Source organism: Terrapene carolina, unplaced genomic scaffold (assembly GCF_002925995.2).
Source record: "Terrapene carolina triunguis isolate 2854851 unplaced genomic scaffold, T_m_triunguis-2.0 Scaffold189, whole genome shotgun sequence".
NCBI lineage: Eukaryota > Metazoa > Chordata > Testudines > Emydidae > Terrapene > Terrapene triunguis.
Genome location: NW_020664540.1, coordinates 6,132,035 through 6,146,403, shown reverse-complemented (window position 1 = coordinate 6,146,403; position 14,369 = coordinate 6,132,035).

Genomic DNA, 14,369 nt, shown 5'->3' with positions numbered 1-14,369 from the left:
CCTCTCGCAAGCACGGAGTCTGAGTGTAGCAGAAAATGTTTAATAACATGAGGTAAACGACATCAGCATAAAATTGGAAAAACACCACAAACAGGATTCATAACACAAACCATGAGCAAAACCCACCCCAGCAAATTGGGCTGTGTCCTTTCCCTTTGGCTCTTGAATCCAGCAACCCAAAAAATCACCCAGAGTCCCCAAAGTCCAACACCCCCAAAGTCTCTTGGGTCCAGCAACCACCCAAAGTCCCAAAAGTCCAACAACCCCCAAAGTCTCTGTCCCTGGTCAGTGCAGCCCCAGAGTAAAAAGGGGGGGGCACGCAGGGTGTTAAGGGGCACCTTACGTGATCCGAGGCTGGCCAGCCGTCTGTTTCTCCGTGGGGGTTCTGTCGCAGCCTTCACCATGAGCCAGTCTACTGTCCTGCCATCCCACAAACTGCTCCGCTCTACAAGCTGCTCCGCTCCGCTCACTGACCTGTGAGCCGTTCCAGCCGTCCCCGCAAACAGCTCCGCTCGCCGTTCCTTGGGCCACTCCAACCGGCCCCACAAGGCTCCACGCCGCTCGCTGCTACTCCAGTCGTCCCCACAAATTGCTCCGCCAGCTGCTGAGCAATATAGGTTCAGGCTCCCCCACTAGTTAACACAGCACTCAGTGATCTCAGCTCTTAATAACTTTAGCTCTTTTGTGATTTCAGCTCTTAGCAATTTCATCTCAATAGTAGGGGAACCCCAGTGCTGGTGCACCATTGGCCCAAAGTGAATTCAGCTCAGCAGCCTGTAACTAGACTCCTAATGGAATCAAAGTTAGCTCTGACATTCAGTGGAGAGAGGAGGTGGTGCAATTGGTGTTTCAAACCCTCAAAGGGAGCCCATACCATCAGATACCTATCCCCATCCTCTCTCTCAATTCACTGGGTTTTGTAACCCATGCCCCTTGTCAAGCAAGTGCTACTTAGGTAATGGTGAAGGACTCACTCAGTCCTTCTGTCATACAACAGTTCCACTGGCCTTGATTCACAGAATCAGGGTAACAAAACTTTATTCTTCCTGCCCCAATAATAGAGAAACAGGGGATCCCACACCAGCCAAAGTAACCACTTTCAGTTGCTGTTGTTTCATGCCAGGCGAGTGGGTGTGCCTATGCAAACAAGATCAGCCCCTGGAGTTCTTTTCCACACTCACCATAATTCACCACCAGATGTCAGGGTAGAGCTCATCCTGACTCTGCTTACACGGGGAAGTAATGCCTGGCTGGTTTCCCAACCCTGCATCATCTCCCTCCTCAATCTCCTCCTCCTTGCTCAAAATACTTAATGAGTGAGGTTTTTAGATCCTGTGCTGATTTCCCCTTGTGGAGTAAACCATATTTCAGACACCAGCTCTCAAGCTGCTTTTTATCCATTGTGTCCAAGGACAGAAATATAGTGCCAATCTATAAAAGGGAAAATAAGGACAACCCGGAATTACAAACTAGTCAGCTTAACTTCAGTACCCAGAAAGATAATGGAGTAAATAATTAAGCAATCAATTTGTAAACCCCTAAAAGATAATAAGATGATAATTAACAGTCAGCATGGATTTGAGAATGTGATTTTGATCAATTGCTTCTCTGTCCAGAGACAGTTCTCATGCATGTTCTGCCAGGCTGACTTTGATTGCCCCTCCTGTATGTCATGCTGAGGAAAATAATAAAACAATTTGGGCTGTAGTTGCATCAAGATGTACATGGCACACACAGTTCTATGCCTCTTTTCCATCAAACCCAGATGGTGCAGCATCTTTGCTTTCCTAGTGCCTGGCGGAGAGCAATACTTAGATAAAGGCAAGCTGGCAGAAGCTTAGTTTGGACATAAGGGAGGCACTGATAGTGTGTTAAGGGAAAGTGGGGTGATTGTCCTTCCTATCCTTCTTTCATTTAAGAAGTTTTCAATTTGGGGTGCTGCTGGATCCTCCATGACACCTGGAAGTACAGGTAGCACCAGGGATCCAAAGCATCATTTTATAACTGCATCTGTTTAACAGATGCAGTTGTAAAATTTTAGACAGGTAAGGGGGGTGTTGAAGGGAGCAGGGAGAGTGTGGGGACCCCAGACTGGGGGAAGGGCAGGGAGGAGTCAAATGGAGGGTCACATGGGAAGGTCACGTTCCCCCCCCCTTGTGCCCCTCCCACAAGTGCAGTACTGGCAAGAAATGATTTCTACTTGCACCACTGCTTAGAAGTTCCCAATGTTGCCTGAAGAGGATGTTATTCTGACAAAAACTCGTTGGCAGGTATGTGAACAGCTGATGTAAAGGAAAGCTTGCTTCATCTCATGAGTGAAAACAAACAAACACAAACCGAGAACCTTGTTGGTTGTATTGAGGTACAAATATTAAGAAAAAATAAATTCAAGCAGTATTATAGGTAGAGTTGGTAGCTGCTCCTAGTGTTAAAGTTGCCTAATACTTTCCATTATAAGGCCCTGTGTTCTGTTGCTTATTACTTTGTAAAAATTCAGCCATTTGGGCTGAAATTTTCTATGCTGAGTCCTCAGGCTGAATTTTTTTTCCCTTTCGTTTTTTTTTTTAACACTTCAGCAAAAAAGGGTCCAGCCATTTCTCAGAATAACGTTAGAGGAAAATATGTTGTTTTTCCCATGCTAAAAATGTGTACAACCATTTCACTGGGAAGCTGTCATGCCTGCATGGTCACAGAAGGAACTTGAAATTTGGCAGGGAGGTTGCCCTAGTATCAGGGATGTGCCTGTCGTTATCGCTATGAAAACCATCCCACATTTTGCCAAGGTATAAGAGTCTGAAAATTTTAGTTTCAACATGCCCAGCAGGGTCTTGATTTGGCCCCAGTGAGTCAGTGAGAATTTTGCCACTGAAGTCAGTGGGAGCAGGATCAAACCTTAGAGGTTTGTTAGTGCAGCCAAACTCTCCAAAGATTCCACCCTCATTGAGCATTCTCCATTCCCTCACAGCTTCGGCATAGCAGCGAGACTGTGTATGTGCCATACCCACAGACTACTAAGCATGCTCTTTCTCAGAGTTGCTGCCAGCTGAACATGCCTTTCAGTCCCTCCTATTCTTTGCCTGTGGCACACAATAGTTTAGTCTCCTGAAGACTGTTACACTATGGTCTAATTCTGGTTGTTGGCTTGGGTTGGGAGTGGCTGGTTGGTGTTTAGTCGCTTCTGATAGGCAGGAGCTCAGATTAGATGATCTGGTGGCCTTTCTGGCCCTAAACTCTGTGACTTTGACTCTGTGACCCTGGAATTGCTCTTCCTGGGTGCTGGGACCACCTTCCCATGCTGTGCACCAGAACTGGGAGAGCAGAGAAACTGTCTCTTTTGTGCTCATTGCCCACCTGCTGGATCCTAAGCCCCACAGCCCATCCTTGCATAGCAGAACCACGAAGATTCTGCCCAAAGGAGCAATCCACAGCTGCAAGTGAGGGAGTTGGATTTGCTTCTTACTAGTGAGGAGGAGTAAGACCCCTCCACATAAACACAGACTGGCCTATGGCCTTCCCTACTCCATCCCCACCACAAAATTTTGCTCCAGGTTTCTGGGGAAGAGCAAGCCACTATTCTGCCCATGAGTGAGGTAGCAAGGAGTGTGCAGAGACTTGACTGAAGCTACTGCTGGGGGAGAAGTGGAGGAGGGAATCTTCTATACACCTTGTAGGGGGGGTGTAATGGATTATTTCTCTCCTAGTAAAAATAGGGAGAAGAGATCCCTGGGCTCTTCCTGGGATGTTGTGGTTATATGCCACACCTTACCCAGGCCCTGTACTTAAAGGCACAATCTAGCACATAATTAACCACCACAAAATACAGACGTTAGGGTCAACATTTTCAAGTCTTCACTAATTTTGGGTGCTAAACCTGAGAAGGCTAAAGCCTGATTCTCAGAAGTGTGGAGTACCCACAGGTCCAAACATAGTTAATAAGGTATGTGGAGTAAAAAATTCAAAAGCACCTAAGTGGGATTTTCAAAAGCACCTAAGTGCTTCCATGGAGTTAGGTGCCTAACCTGCTCAGATGCTTTTGAAAATCCAACTAGGTACTTATCTGCTTCCTTTGGCATGTAAATACCTTTGAAAATCTGTCTCTACATTATTTAGGTGCTTTGAAAAATTTATGCAAGGTGCTCAACACCTCTGAAAATCTAGCCCTAGGTGTCTCAGAATTAAAAATTAAAAGCAACCAAAATTAGTGGACATTTTAGAAAATGTTGGCTTAGATGCTTTCTAGGACACATGAACAGTAAATTCTTCTTCGAGTGATTGTTCATGTCCATTCCAAGCAGGTGTGTGCGTGCCGCGTGCACGCCAGCCGGAAGATTTTACTATAGCAGCGTCCGTAGGGTCGGCTTCGGCGCCCCCTGGAGTGGCGCCTTCATGGCGCTGTATATAGGGGCCAGCCGACCCTCCACCCCCTCAGTTCCTTCTTACCGCCGGTGACGGCTAGCTGGAACTTCGCTTGCTCTTCAGCAATCATAGCAGTGTTCCATCTTAGTTGTAAATAGTTAGCCAATTTGTTAGTTTAGTGTTAGTTTAGATAGATAGTTGTTGGGGGGTTTTTCCCCAATGTTTTTGTCGCCCCACTGGGGCATGCCCGGGTCCCCAGGGTTCAAACTCTGCAGGGACTGCAGGAAATTCATGCCGAAGAGTGACCTGCACTCTTCGTGCTTAAGGTGCCTCGGGGAGAGCCACCAAAGAGACAGGTGCAGTATCTGCAGGGCATTTCGCCCCAGGACTCTCAAAGATAGAGAGCAGAGACTTAAAGTCCTCCTAATGGAAGCGGCCCTGCGGCCACAATCGGACCCTGGGCCTGCCGATCCAGCACCCAGCATTTCCTCCTCGGTGCGCAGTGCCCCGGCACCGGCGATAAGTCGTGAGGCCAAAGCCTCCAAACCCCGGCACCGGAGAGAGTCGGCACACAAGAAATCGGCCTTGGTGAGACATCATTCACCATCGCCAGTGCCGGTTAAAAAGAAGAGGCCAGTGAGGGAACATTCCCCCCACCAGGACCCTAAGGGGCCGGCGCCGTCCACGAGTGCTGCAGGACAGGCCGCGCCGCAGACCCATTCTGCTATCCCATTGACTCCCGCCCCGGAGAGGGTACGGTTGAGTCCGGACAGGCCTAGGTCCCTGGACATCATAGAGGAAGTGCGCCTCCCATCGATGCTGGAGACGTTCGAGGCTGCCTCAGACCTCTTGAGCCTCCCAGTGCCGGCATTGCTGCACCGGTGGAGAGAACCTCCGGATTCCGCTCGACCCCAGTTACAATCTCGGGGCAAACCGGCAATGCTATCGCCGTGCTCCCCACACCGCGCCACCCCAGCGGCACCGGCGCAGAGGGAACTTTCTCCGGTCCAGCGGCACCGGTCCCCGGCGACAGTGGGTACTGCCCCTCCTATGTCCTCGTACTCGGAGACCTCTGACTCGGAGGCGGATTCATACCACTCCAATAGATCGAGGAGCAGACGATCGTCCTCGCGTGCGAGTGCCCAGCCTTACCCGCCGCAGTGGCAGCAACAGTGGCAAACCCCTCCCCCCTCCCCAGTGGCCGTTCTGGACGCCGTGGGCCTACCACCAGTCAGTGGGTCAGGTGTATGGACCCTGCTCACGGGCCGCATCGGTCTCCTCGACGTCGGTGGCCCCGCCGCTAATGCCCCCACCACCGGCACCGCCGTCTGACAGGAGTGTGCCACAACGGGACACAGCACCGCCTAGTCAGGCACCGGCACCGACGGGGACCATGCTCCCAACGCCGCAGGCACCGCCCAGCACGCCTTGTTGCTCGGTGTCAACCCCGGTACCGGCCGCGGTGCCGCATCCTGAACCCGCACCGGCTGCACAGCCTGAGTACCGTGTGCCGCAGGCCCTGGTAGAGGTAGAGGGTATAGAAGAAGGCCTTTTTTGGGGGATCTCCTCCTCTTCCTCGCCGGATGAGGCAGTGGCGGGAACGTCAGCGGCACTGGCTCTAGAGGACAATAGGATCCTCCAACAGCTGCTTACGCGAGCAGCCCAGAGCCTCTCGATCCAAACGGAGGAGATTGAGGTGGATACTGATCCGGTGATGGACATCCTGACCCCGTCAGGCCCATCCAGGGTAGCCCTGCCTCTCATAAAGACCATTGCGGACACAACCCGCACCTTGTGGCAGACGCCAGCCTCATTGGCCCCCATGGCTAAAAGGACTGAGAGGCGATATTTTGTTCCATCCAAGGGCTATGAACATCTTTATACACACCCTCGCCTGCGTCACCCGAACCTGGAGCCGCTCCACCTCACAGCCTGGATGCTCCATGGCTAAACCCCGTGGAGATGCAATGCTCGCACCAGGTCAGGCAGGTCCTTCTCGGTAGCAGGAAGCCCTCAACAAGGACCACGTACTTGGCCAAGTGGAAGCACTTCTCCCTCTGGACCACACAACGGGGTCAGGCTCCCTTGCTCGCCCCGGTCCCTCTCATATTGGACTATTTGCTACATCTGAGACACCTGGGACTCTCCCTCTCTTCGGTTCAAGTACACCTTGCTGCAATCTCGGCGTTCCACCCTGGAGCGGGGGGTACCTCAGTGTTTGCGGACCCACTCATTGGTCGCTTCCTCAAGGGCCTTGACAGGTTGTTCCCGCACATTCGTCAACCTGTCCCTGCTTGGGACCTCAATTTGGTCCTGTCTGTCCTCACAGGGCCCCCCTTCAAGCCACTGGCTTCGTGCTTGCTGTTATATCTTTCATATAAGGTCGCGTTCTTGGTGGCTATCACATCAGCCCGGAGGGTGTCGGAACTCAGAGCACTGACATCTGAACCTCCATACACCGTCTTCCACAAAGACAAGGTCCAACTCAGGCCACACCCAGCATTCCTTCCTAAGTTGGTTTCCCCATTTCACATGGGTCAAGACATTTTTCTCCCAGTGTTCTATCCGAAACTGCACTCCTCGGCTAAGGAGCGTAGGCTGCATTCCCTGGACGTTCGCAGGGCCCTTGCGTTCTACATTGAAAGGTCAAGACCCTTCAGGAAATCAGCCCAACTTTTTGTTGCCGTGGCCGACAGGATGAAGGGGCTCCCGGTCTCTTCACAGCAGATCTCCTCTTGGATCAAAACCTGCATCCGGGAATGCTACAGTCGGGCTAACATTCCAGCCCCACCTATCATGGCCCACTCCACAAGAGCACAGGCCTCTTCCGCTGCGTTCCTGGCCCAGGTCCCGACGCAGGAAATTTGTAGAGCGGCCACATGGTCCTCAATCCACACTTTTACGGCACACTATGCCATCACACACCAGGCCAGAGATGATTCAGCCTTTGGCCATGCAGTACTCCAGTCTGCAGTGACCTCCGACCCCACAGCCTAGGTTCAGGCTTGTGAGTCACCTGCTTGGAATGGACATGAACAATCACTCGAAGAAGAAAAAACGGTTACTCACCTTTTTGTAACTGTTGTTCTTCGAGATGTGTTGTTCATGTCCATTCCAATACCCACCCTCCTGCCCCTCTGTCGGCGTGTCGGCAAGAAGGAACTGAGGGGGTGGAGGATCGGCTGGCCCCTATATACAGCGCCATGAAGGCGCCACTCCAGGGGGCGCCGAAGCCGACCTTAAAGACGCTGCTATAGTAAAATCTTCCGGCTGGCGTGCACGCGGTGTGCACACACCTGCTTGGAATGGACATGAACAACACATCTCGAAGAACAACAGTTACAAAAAGGTGAGTAACCATTTTTCCCCCCAGTTTTCTCTTCTAACACATCACAAAAGAGACCAATATTGTATTAACTTCTGTTTACCATTTCATTAACTATGCTCCTAAATCAGTTCTGTTTTAGAATCATATCTAGAACTTTTTAAAAATTCTGTAATTCTGCAGCAGATATGTCTTTACAAAAATGTTTTGTAGCACTAAAGTAATTTCTGCCAAAGCCTTTTTCAGGTTAAAAGAAGAAAGAAAACCACTACAATTAAATGTTTTTGTATAATTTGTATAGTTAGTTCCGGGTTGATATTTTAAATATTTCTTGCAGCTGTACTGTACAGTATATGTATCACTGACCAGTAATTGTAATTCAGAATCTATTTTGTTAAATGATTTCTTCTGTCAGGAAAATGTTCCATCTTGTAATAGTGGTATTTTATCCCATCAAAAAATGATTAGGCTAAAACATCTTAGTAAATGCCATAAACTACTCAATAACATCAAAAATTGAAGATGTACAAAGGCTATCCAATTACTTAGGAAACATCTCAATTTGCAGGTAAGAGACCTCATTTCCTGCTTGAATGAGTAATCAAGAAAATATCATTTTCTTTTATATTGATCATGATACAAGGTACATCTAACAACAGGTGCATACAATGGCCTATTACATTTTCTTTATTAGTATTAGAAATTCATCTTCAAAACTACTTCATTGATTTCCCTGGGAAAGGAACCTCCTTTCTGAATATTTTTATGTACAGTTTCTAAACTCTTAGCTGTGTAAACTGAGGACGGTAGACAGGGCCGGATTAACCTTTTGTGGGCCTGGCACCAAACATATTTGTGGTCCCCCATGGAGGCAATGGAGCATGGTGTGGGGAGGTTAGTCCCTGGAGCGAGGGGCAAGCCAGAGGCAATGGGGCATGGCATGGCAGTGGCCCACCCAATGCGAGGGCACTATTTACAAACCGGCAGTTGCCAGAAGCACAGTGGCGTGCCTGGCCCTGTGCTACCAGTGTGCCCCTTCCCCTCGGGGGCAGGCCCATGCCACGCCCTCCCCAGCCCAACACCCCCCGATTCCCTATGGCCAGAGCCCCCCCCGGACCGACTATGCCCACCGCCCCCCCAGACTCACCGCACAAATGCCCAATGCCCCCCGCCCACAGCCCCACCACAACTGCCCAGCACCCATCATAGAACCACCACTCCCTAGTGCCCCAACACACACAAATCCTCCCTGCCCCTTCACAGCCCAGCTACCCCCTAGACTCTCCACAGACCCACTCCCCCAAACCCTGCCTCCCGGCCGCACTCACCAGCCTTGCTGGGAGGCGACTGTGTCTGCCGGGCAGAGCTGGCAGCACAGCCAGGGCCTGGAATTGTTCCGGCCTCTCAGGAGTGGCACGATCAGCCAGGCCAGGACCTGCCCTGGCCGGGGTCCCTCAAGGCGCACTTGCCGGGAGGGGCCCTGCCAAGCCCTCTACACTGTCTCCCCCCCCACACACACACACACACCTGGCTGAGACTGGCCAGGCTTCTGCACCAGTCCCAGACAACTCAGCTCCAGGGAGACAGGTGGGGCCCCACAGGTGGTGGGAAGCCGAGACTGCCCAGAGCCGGAGGTGCACTGGGGGCTGAGAGGACCAGGGGGTGGAGCCAGGGAGTGGAGGGGAGCCCTCGGCCAGCCAGCGGGCAGGCCGAGAGGAACAAGTGGTGGGCGGGGGGAGCCAGCGGGGTCTCGGGGGGCACTGCAAGCGGAGCAGGCCTGGGCCCCTTCTGGGCATGGGCCCGGCTCCATGGAGCCACTGGAGCCATTGTAAACCTGGCACTGCGTCGGTAGACTGGCTTGGACTCTAAGTGAGATCTTGGCCTGGTTGAAGTCAATGGAAGTTTTGCCATTGACTTCAGTGATCTTAGCAATCAGGATTGCACCTTCTGTATTGATCTATGAAGAAGCTGTAGGAAAGTTAGTATTCAAATCCTGAATACACTCAATTTTTCACTTAACAGGTTTCACTAGCACATGGAGCTGAAAATAATAAACCAAAAACAAAACATGCTGGAATAGGATACCTTAGGATCCCAACAGTGGAATCTGTTTAGTTGTGTTCACTACAGGACCGAAGGATGGGGCACAGGAGACTTTATGCCACCTTACCAGGAACACGATTTGGAGGCTGGCTGGGGGAGCCAGTTCAGTGCTTGGCATAAATTAGAGCAGTCTTAGGGTTTCTCTAACCTACATCCTAAAGGTACCATTCCTACAGTCAGGAATAATCAAAGACAAAGATGCCACCTCTTCTTTCTCCTGAATGAACCCCATATGCCAGGAATTTCAGGGGTCGATTGGCGGAGATCTGTAGATTCCCCAGGTAGCCAGATCCTCTGGCTATCTGACCATTTTTGCCACTCCACCAGCACAAAAGAGCCAACTCAAACCTGAAAATCAGGCTCCAGAAGTTTGATCATTTTAAGCAGACCTCTAGAAAAGCCAAATATGTTCAATAAAGCTGTTAGCTTTTTATCTTAATGCTGAGATTTAGTGTAATAAATAGTGTCATATCATCAGTGAAATACTAGTTTTGGGGTTGGTATGAACTGCTAGAAAACAGAAAAAAACAGGCCTTTTAAGTTTGCACATGAGCAAAAATTTAGCAAAGTGCCACAGATGCCACAATGCTTGTCTTTGGGGCAATACAATGTTGTAATACCATGCCTTACCACATCTCTTGATATTGGTTTGACCTGCCTCTTGCTAAAAGCTACATTTTTAGCAAAAATTGTTAATATATTTTAAACTATGCACATTTGACCTAATTCTCTTTTCATACTAATTTTACACTGTTCTAATTCCACTGACTTCAACTGAGTTACTTCTGATTTACCCTAGCGTGAAAGGAGAATTTAGACCCATTACATCTGTGTTACTAGGACATGATTTATGTGAGCTTAACTGGACAATTTCCTTGTAAATACTTCAGTATATCAGTGTTAGTTTAATATCTAGTTTTCCAGGTCAGCTATTTAATTTTTAAATCTTTCTAAACTATGTGATTTTGCTTGTCCCTTATAACTGTTGTTAAATTATTCCCTGTACCTTGTAATCCTGAGGGCTTTTTGTGGAAAACACAATCCATAGAAATATAATAGGTGTGAGTGAATTGTCAATGGCAAGAGTATGTCCATAGCCTAATACTTCTAATTTCTCATTCTAGTATAAGATTGAGGTTGTTTGACCTTAGCTGCATTAGCAATTAGAATAATCGGATTATAGATCCAAAATCTTCTGAGGAGTGTTACAAATCTGTAGGATGTCCCTTACTTGTTAAATTTTGCATCTGGATCTCTAACTTAGCTGAAGGATGATAAAATACATTTAGCTCCTTACTGGGTACATTTGAGGAGGCTCTAAAGTTTAAGTATTCCAGCAAAGGTTGACATTCACTCCTAGAATGAACAGTTCAGACAATAGTATAGGAAAAACTAATAACATTAGCCTATTCCCTACATCTTTTTGCATATCTTCCCATCACACATGTGGAAGATTTGATCTGGAGATGACAGATGAAACATGCAGTGGCTCAGAAATACTTTATTTAGTCCATATTTCTGAGACATATAGTGCAGATCTGTAAGTAGAATTGTTAGGTTAGTTCTCATGCTGTCACTTGGACAGTGTAGAGGCCACTACATGCGTTAATGCATCCCCATGATGTTCTGTGCTGAGCCAAATTTGGCATTTTATGGGGTAGGATGCCTGTCTATTGATACCATCCAGCCAATAAGCAGAATTGGGCCCACTGTGAAAGACTGTACTCTTATGTTCACCACTTTTACAAAACCGTGCATTGTGAGGAATCATTTGAAAACTCATAATTCACTGATCATTATTGTCCTGGTAAAACATGTGTGGTAACACTGTATGTAAAGTATAAGATTCTACTGTATGATGTTACTAAGGCATATTCCAAATCTGAGGAAGCAGTCCAGACCAGTTCCTCAGAGACAAAAGGCAAACTGACTCCTCATCCAGATGTCAACACAATCAAATGGACTATCATCTGGGTAAGCAGCCAATCTTTGGCAGGAAAAAGGGTGTGAGTGAGAAATTTACATCTTGACAATGGAAAAGCTGGAGGCTTCCCATGTAAACAGAATGGCTGTTGCCTGAACCCCAGCTGGAAATGATTCTCAAAGAGGAGGAAAAGATATAAAAATGAGGAACAGAGGACACAAATCACCTCTCTCCCCTCATCTCTACTCACGTCATCAACAACGTTTGAAAGAAAAGAAGCATCAGTGAACTGGGGGAGTGGTCCTGGCTAAAGGAATCCAGCCAGACTGCTGTCAGCTTTTGGTGAGAGAAACCTTTTGCTTTTAAATTCACTTAGCTTGTTAAATTAGAAATTAGTTTCCCTTTACCTTTTATTTCTTTGTAACCAATTCTGACTTTTATGCATCATTGCTAGTAATCGCTTAAATCTATTTTTCTGTAGGTAATAAACCTGTTCTATTGTTTTAACTAAACCAGTGTGTGTTTGGATTGAAGTGTTTGGGAACCTTCATTTGTGAAAACAGGGTTTGTACATATCATTTTCTGTTAATGAAATGACAAACTTTCTATAAGCACTGTATTGTCCAGGAGGTTGCTGGGCAATCCAAGATGCACATTTCTGGGGACAAGTCTGGGACTGCAAATTTGCTGGTGTCACCCTGCAATATAATTCAGGAGTGACTGGCTAGGGAACTCATATCATGAGAGGCTGTGTGTGAACAAGCCAGGAGCAAAGCAACATAAAAGGAACCCCAGGTTGGAGAATTGTGGGGACAATTGAGAATTGAGCTGTTCAACAGTCCAGATTGTACCCTGGGGAATGTCACACCCACCTAAAATATGTATCTATGATTGCAGTGTAGTGGCACTACAGAGTTGGGAACTCATGAGATGGTTGGTTGATGAAGAATACTATCAGAGGAGAAGAAGAGAAATCTTCTGATCAGAATTCTAGAGTCTCTAGGATTCACCATAAATTACCAATATTCCCACATTAATTTCTTTAATAAGAAGAACACATGGGCTCAAGTTAAATATTTTAAAAGGCAAATTGAAGTGTGCCAAAAATCCAGATGTCTGTCTCCATCTTCATTGGATCCCTGCAGTTTTGAATGAACACTAGTGGATTTGGGGAAGAAGATGTCACTGTAACACAGTATCTGTAATAATCAGAGATACCTTATAAAAATTAGAAATAACGCAGCAAGACAAAATGGAAAGATAAGAGCTAATGATATGTAAGAGTTACGCCATTTGCCTGGTTCAGGCACAACTGTCTTCAGGGTTCCTTCCTGTGCCATACCCTACACATGGAACACCCTGCTTGGGCTAGTCTAAAACGCCACCAACCTCTCCTCATTTAAATCCCTCCTATATTCCCATTTTCTCAGTAATCCTTACAAGAAATTAGTTGAGTAATTCATCTCTTGTATTTTTTATTCTTCTTCGAGAGATGTCCCTGTGGGTGCTCCACAGGGACTCATCAACACCTGGAGTGGAGCACCCACAGGGACACTCATCTCAAAGAACCTCAGTTACTGCACAAGGTGAGTAACCTTCTCTTATTATTATTATTTTTATTATTATTTTACCTCATGAATGAACTGCTCATCTATATGTAGAGAGGAGGTTGAATGTTAGGGGAAAGGGCATGGGACACAGGAAATGAAGCTGGGACTTGTGTGAGAAGATGATAAAATGGCTGAATTATAGGGGGAAATGGAGTTATTTAAATTAAACAAACTAAAATACTCGTTCTTATTATCACTCTGCTCACTTTATTTGTATGTCATGTCTGTTTTCCACAACTTTTGTCTGTCTTTGTCTTTTTACACTGTAGACTCGTAAGGGCAAGAAATGGAACCTCAGATGTTTGGAGAACCCCTAGCACATTTGGAATACTGCCACTATCTAAATAACAATAATAAATAATGGGGAGTAAAGGAACATATGAAAGAGAATCTAAAATAATATTTATAAAAATAAAAGCAACAATTGAGAGACAAATAACAGAAATATTGTCATGAGAGATAAATAAAATACAGTGGAGTAAAAACAACAGTAATAACTAAGAAAAAAACAATAACATTTATATAAAAATACTCAGAGCGGGTTAAAAGGCAAAACCCTAATTTTCAGAGGTATTGAGCATTTATAGCTCCCATTGATTTCATATGGAGTTGTGATTGCATAGCACTGCTAAAATTCAGGCCATGCTTTTGGAAATATACTAAACCAGAAAATGTTGTTATTGGTAGTTCACATGTTATAATTTTGCTCATGGCCCACAACTTGCATGTACAGTTGATGGATTAATACGCAGAGCTTTGCCTCCGCTTTAAAAATTTGTGGCCCATGATATTTATTTCTAACTGCTGACAAATCCAGGCTAATCTACAAAAAAAATCATGGGGTCATGAATGATGCCAGCTGAGGATATAGTGCAGGGGTCAGCAACCTATGGCATGCATGCCAAAGGCAGCACACGAGATGATTTTGAGTGGCGCTCACACTGCCTGGGTCCTGGCCGCCGGCCTGGGGGCTCTGCTGCCGGCCTGGGGTCCCAGATGCCAGCCCCGTGCCACCCGGGGTCCCGGACGCCGGCCCCGCTCAGACCGCTGC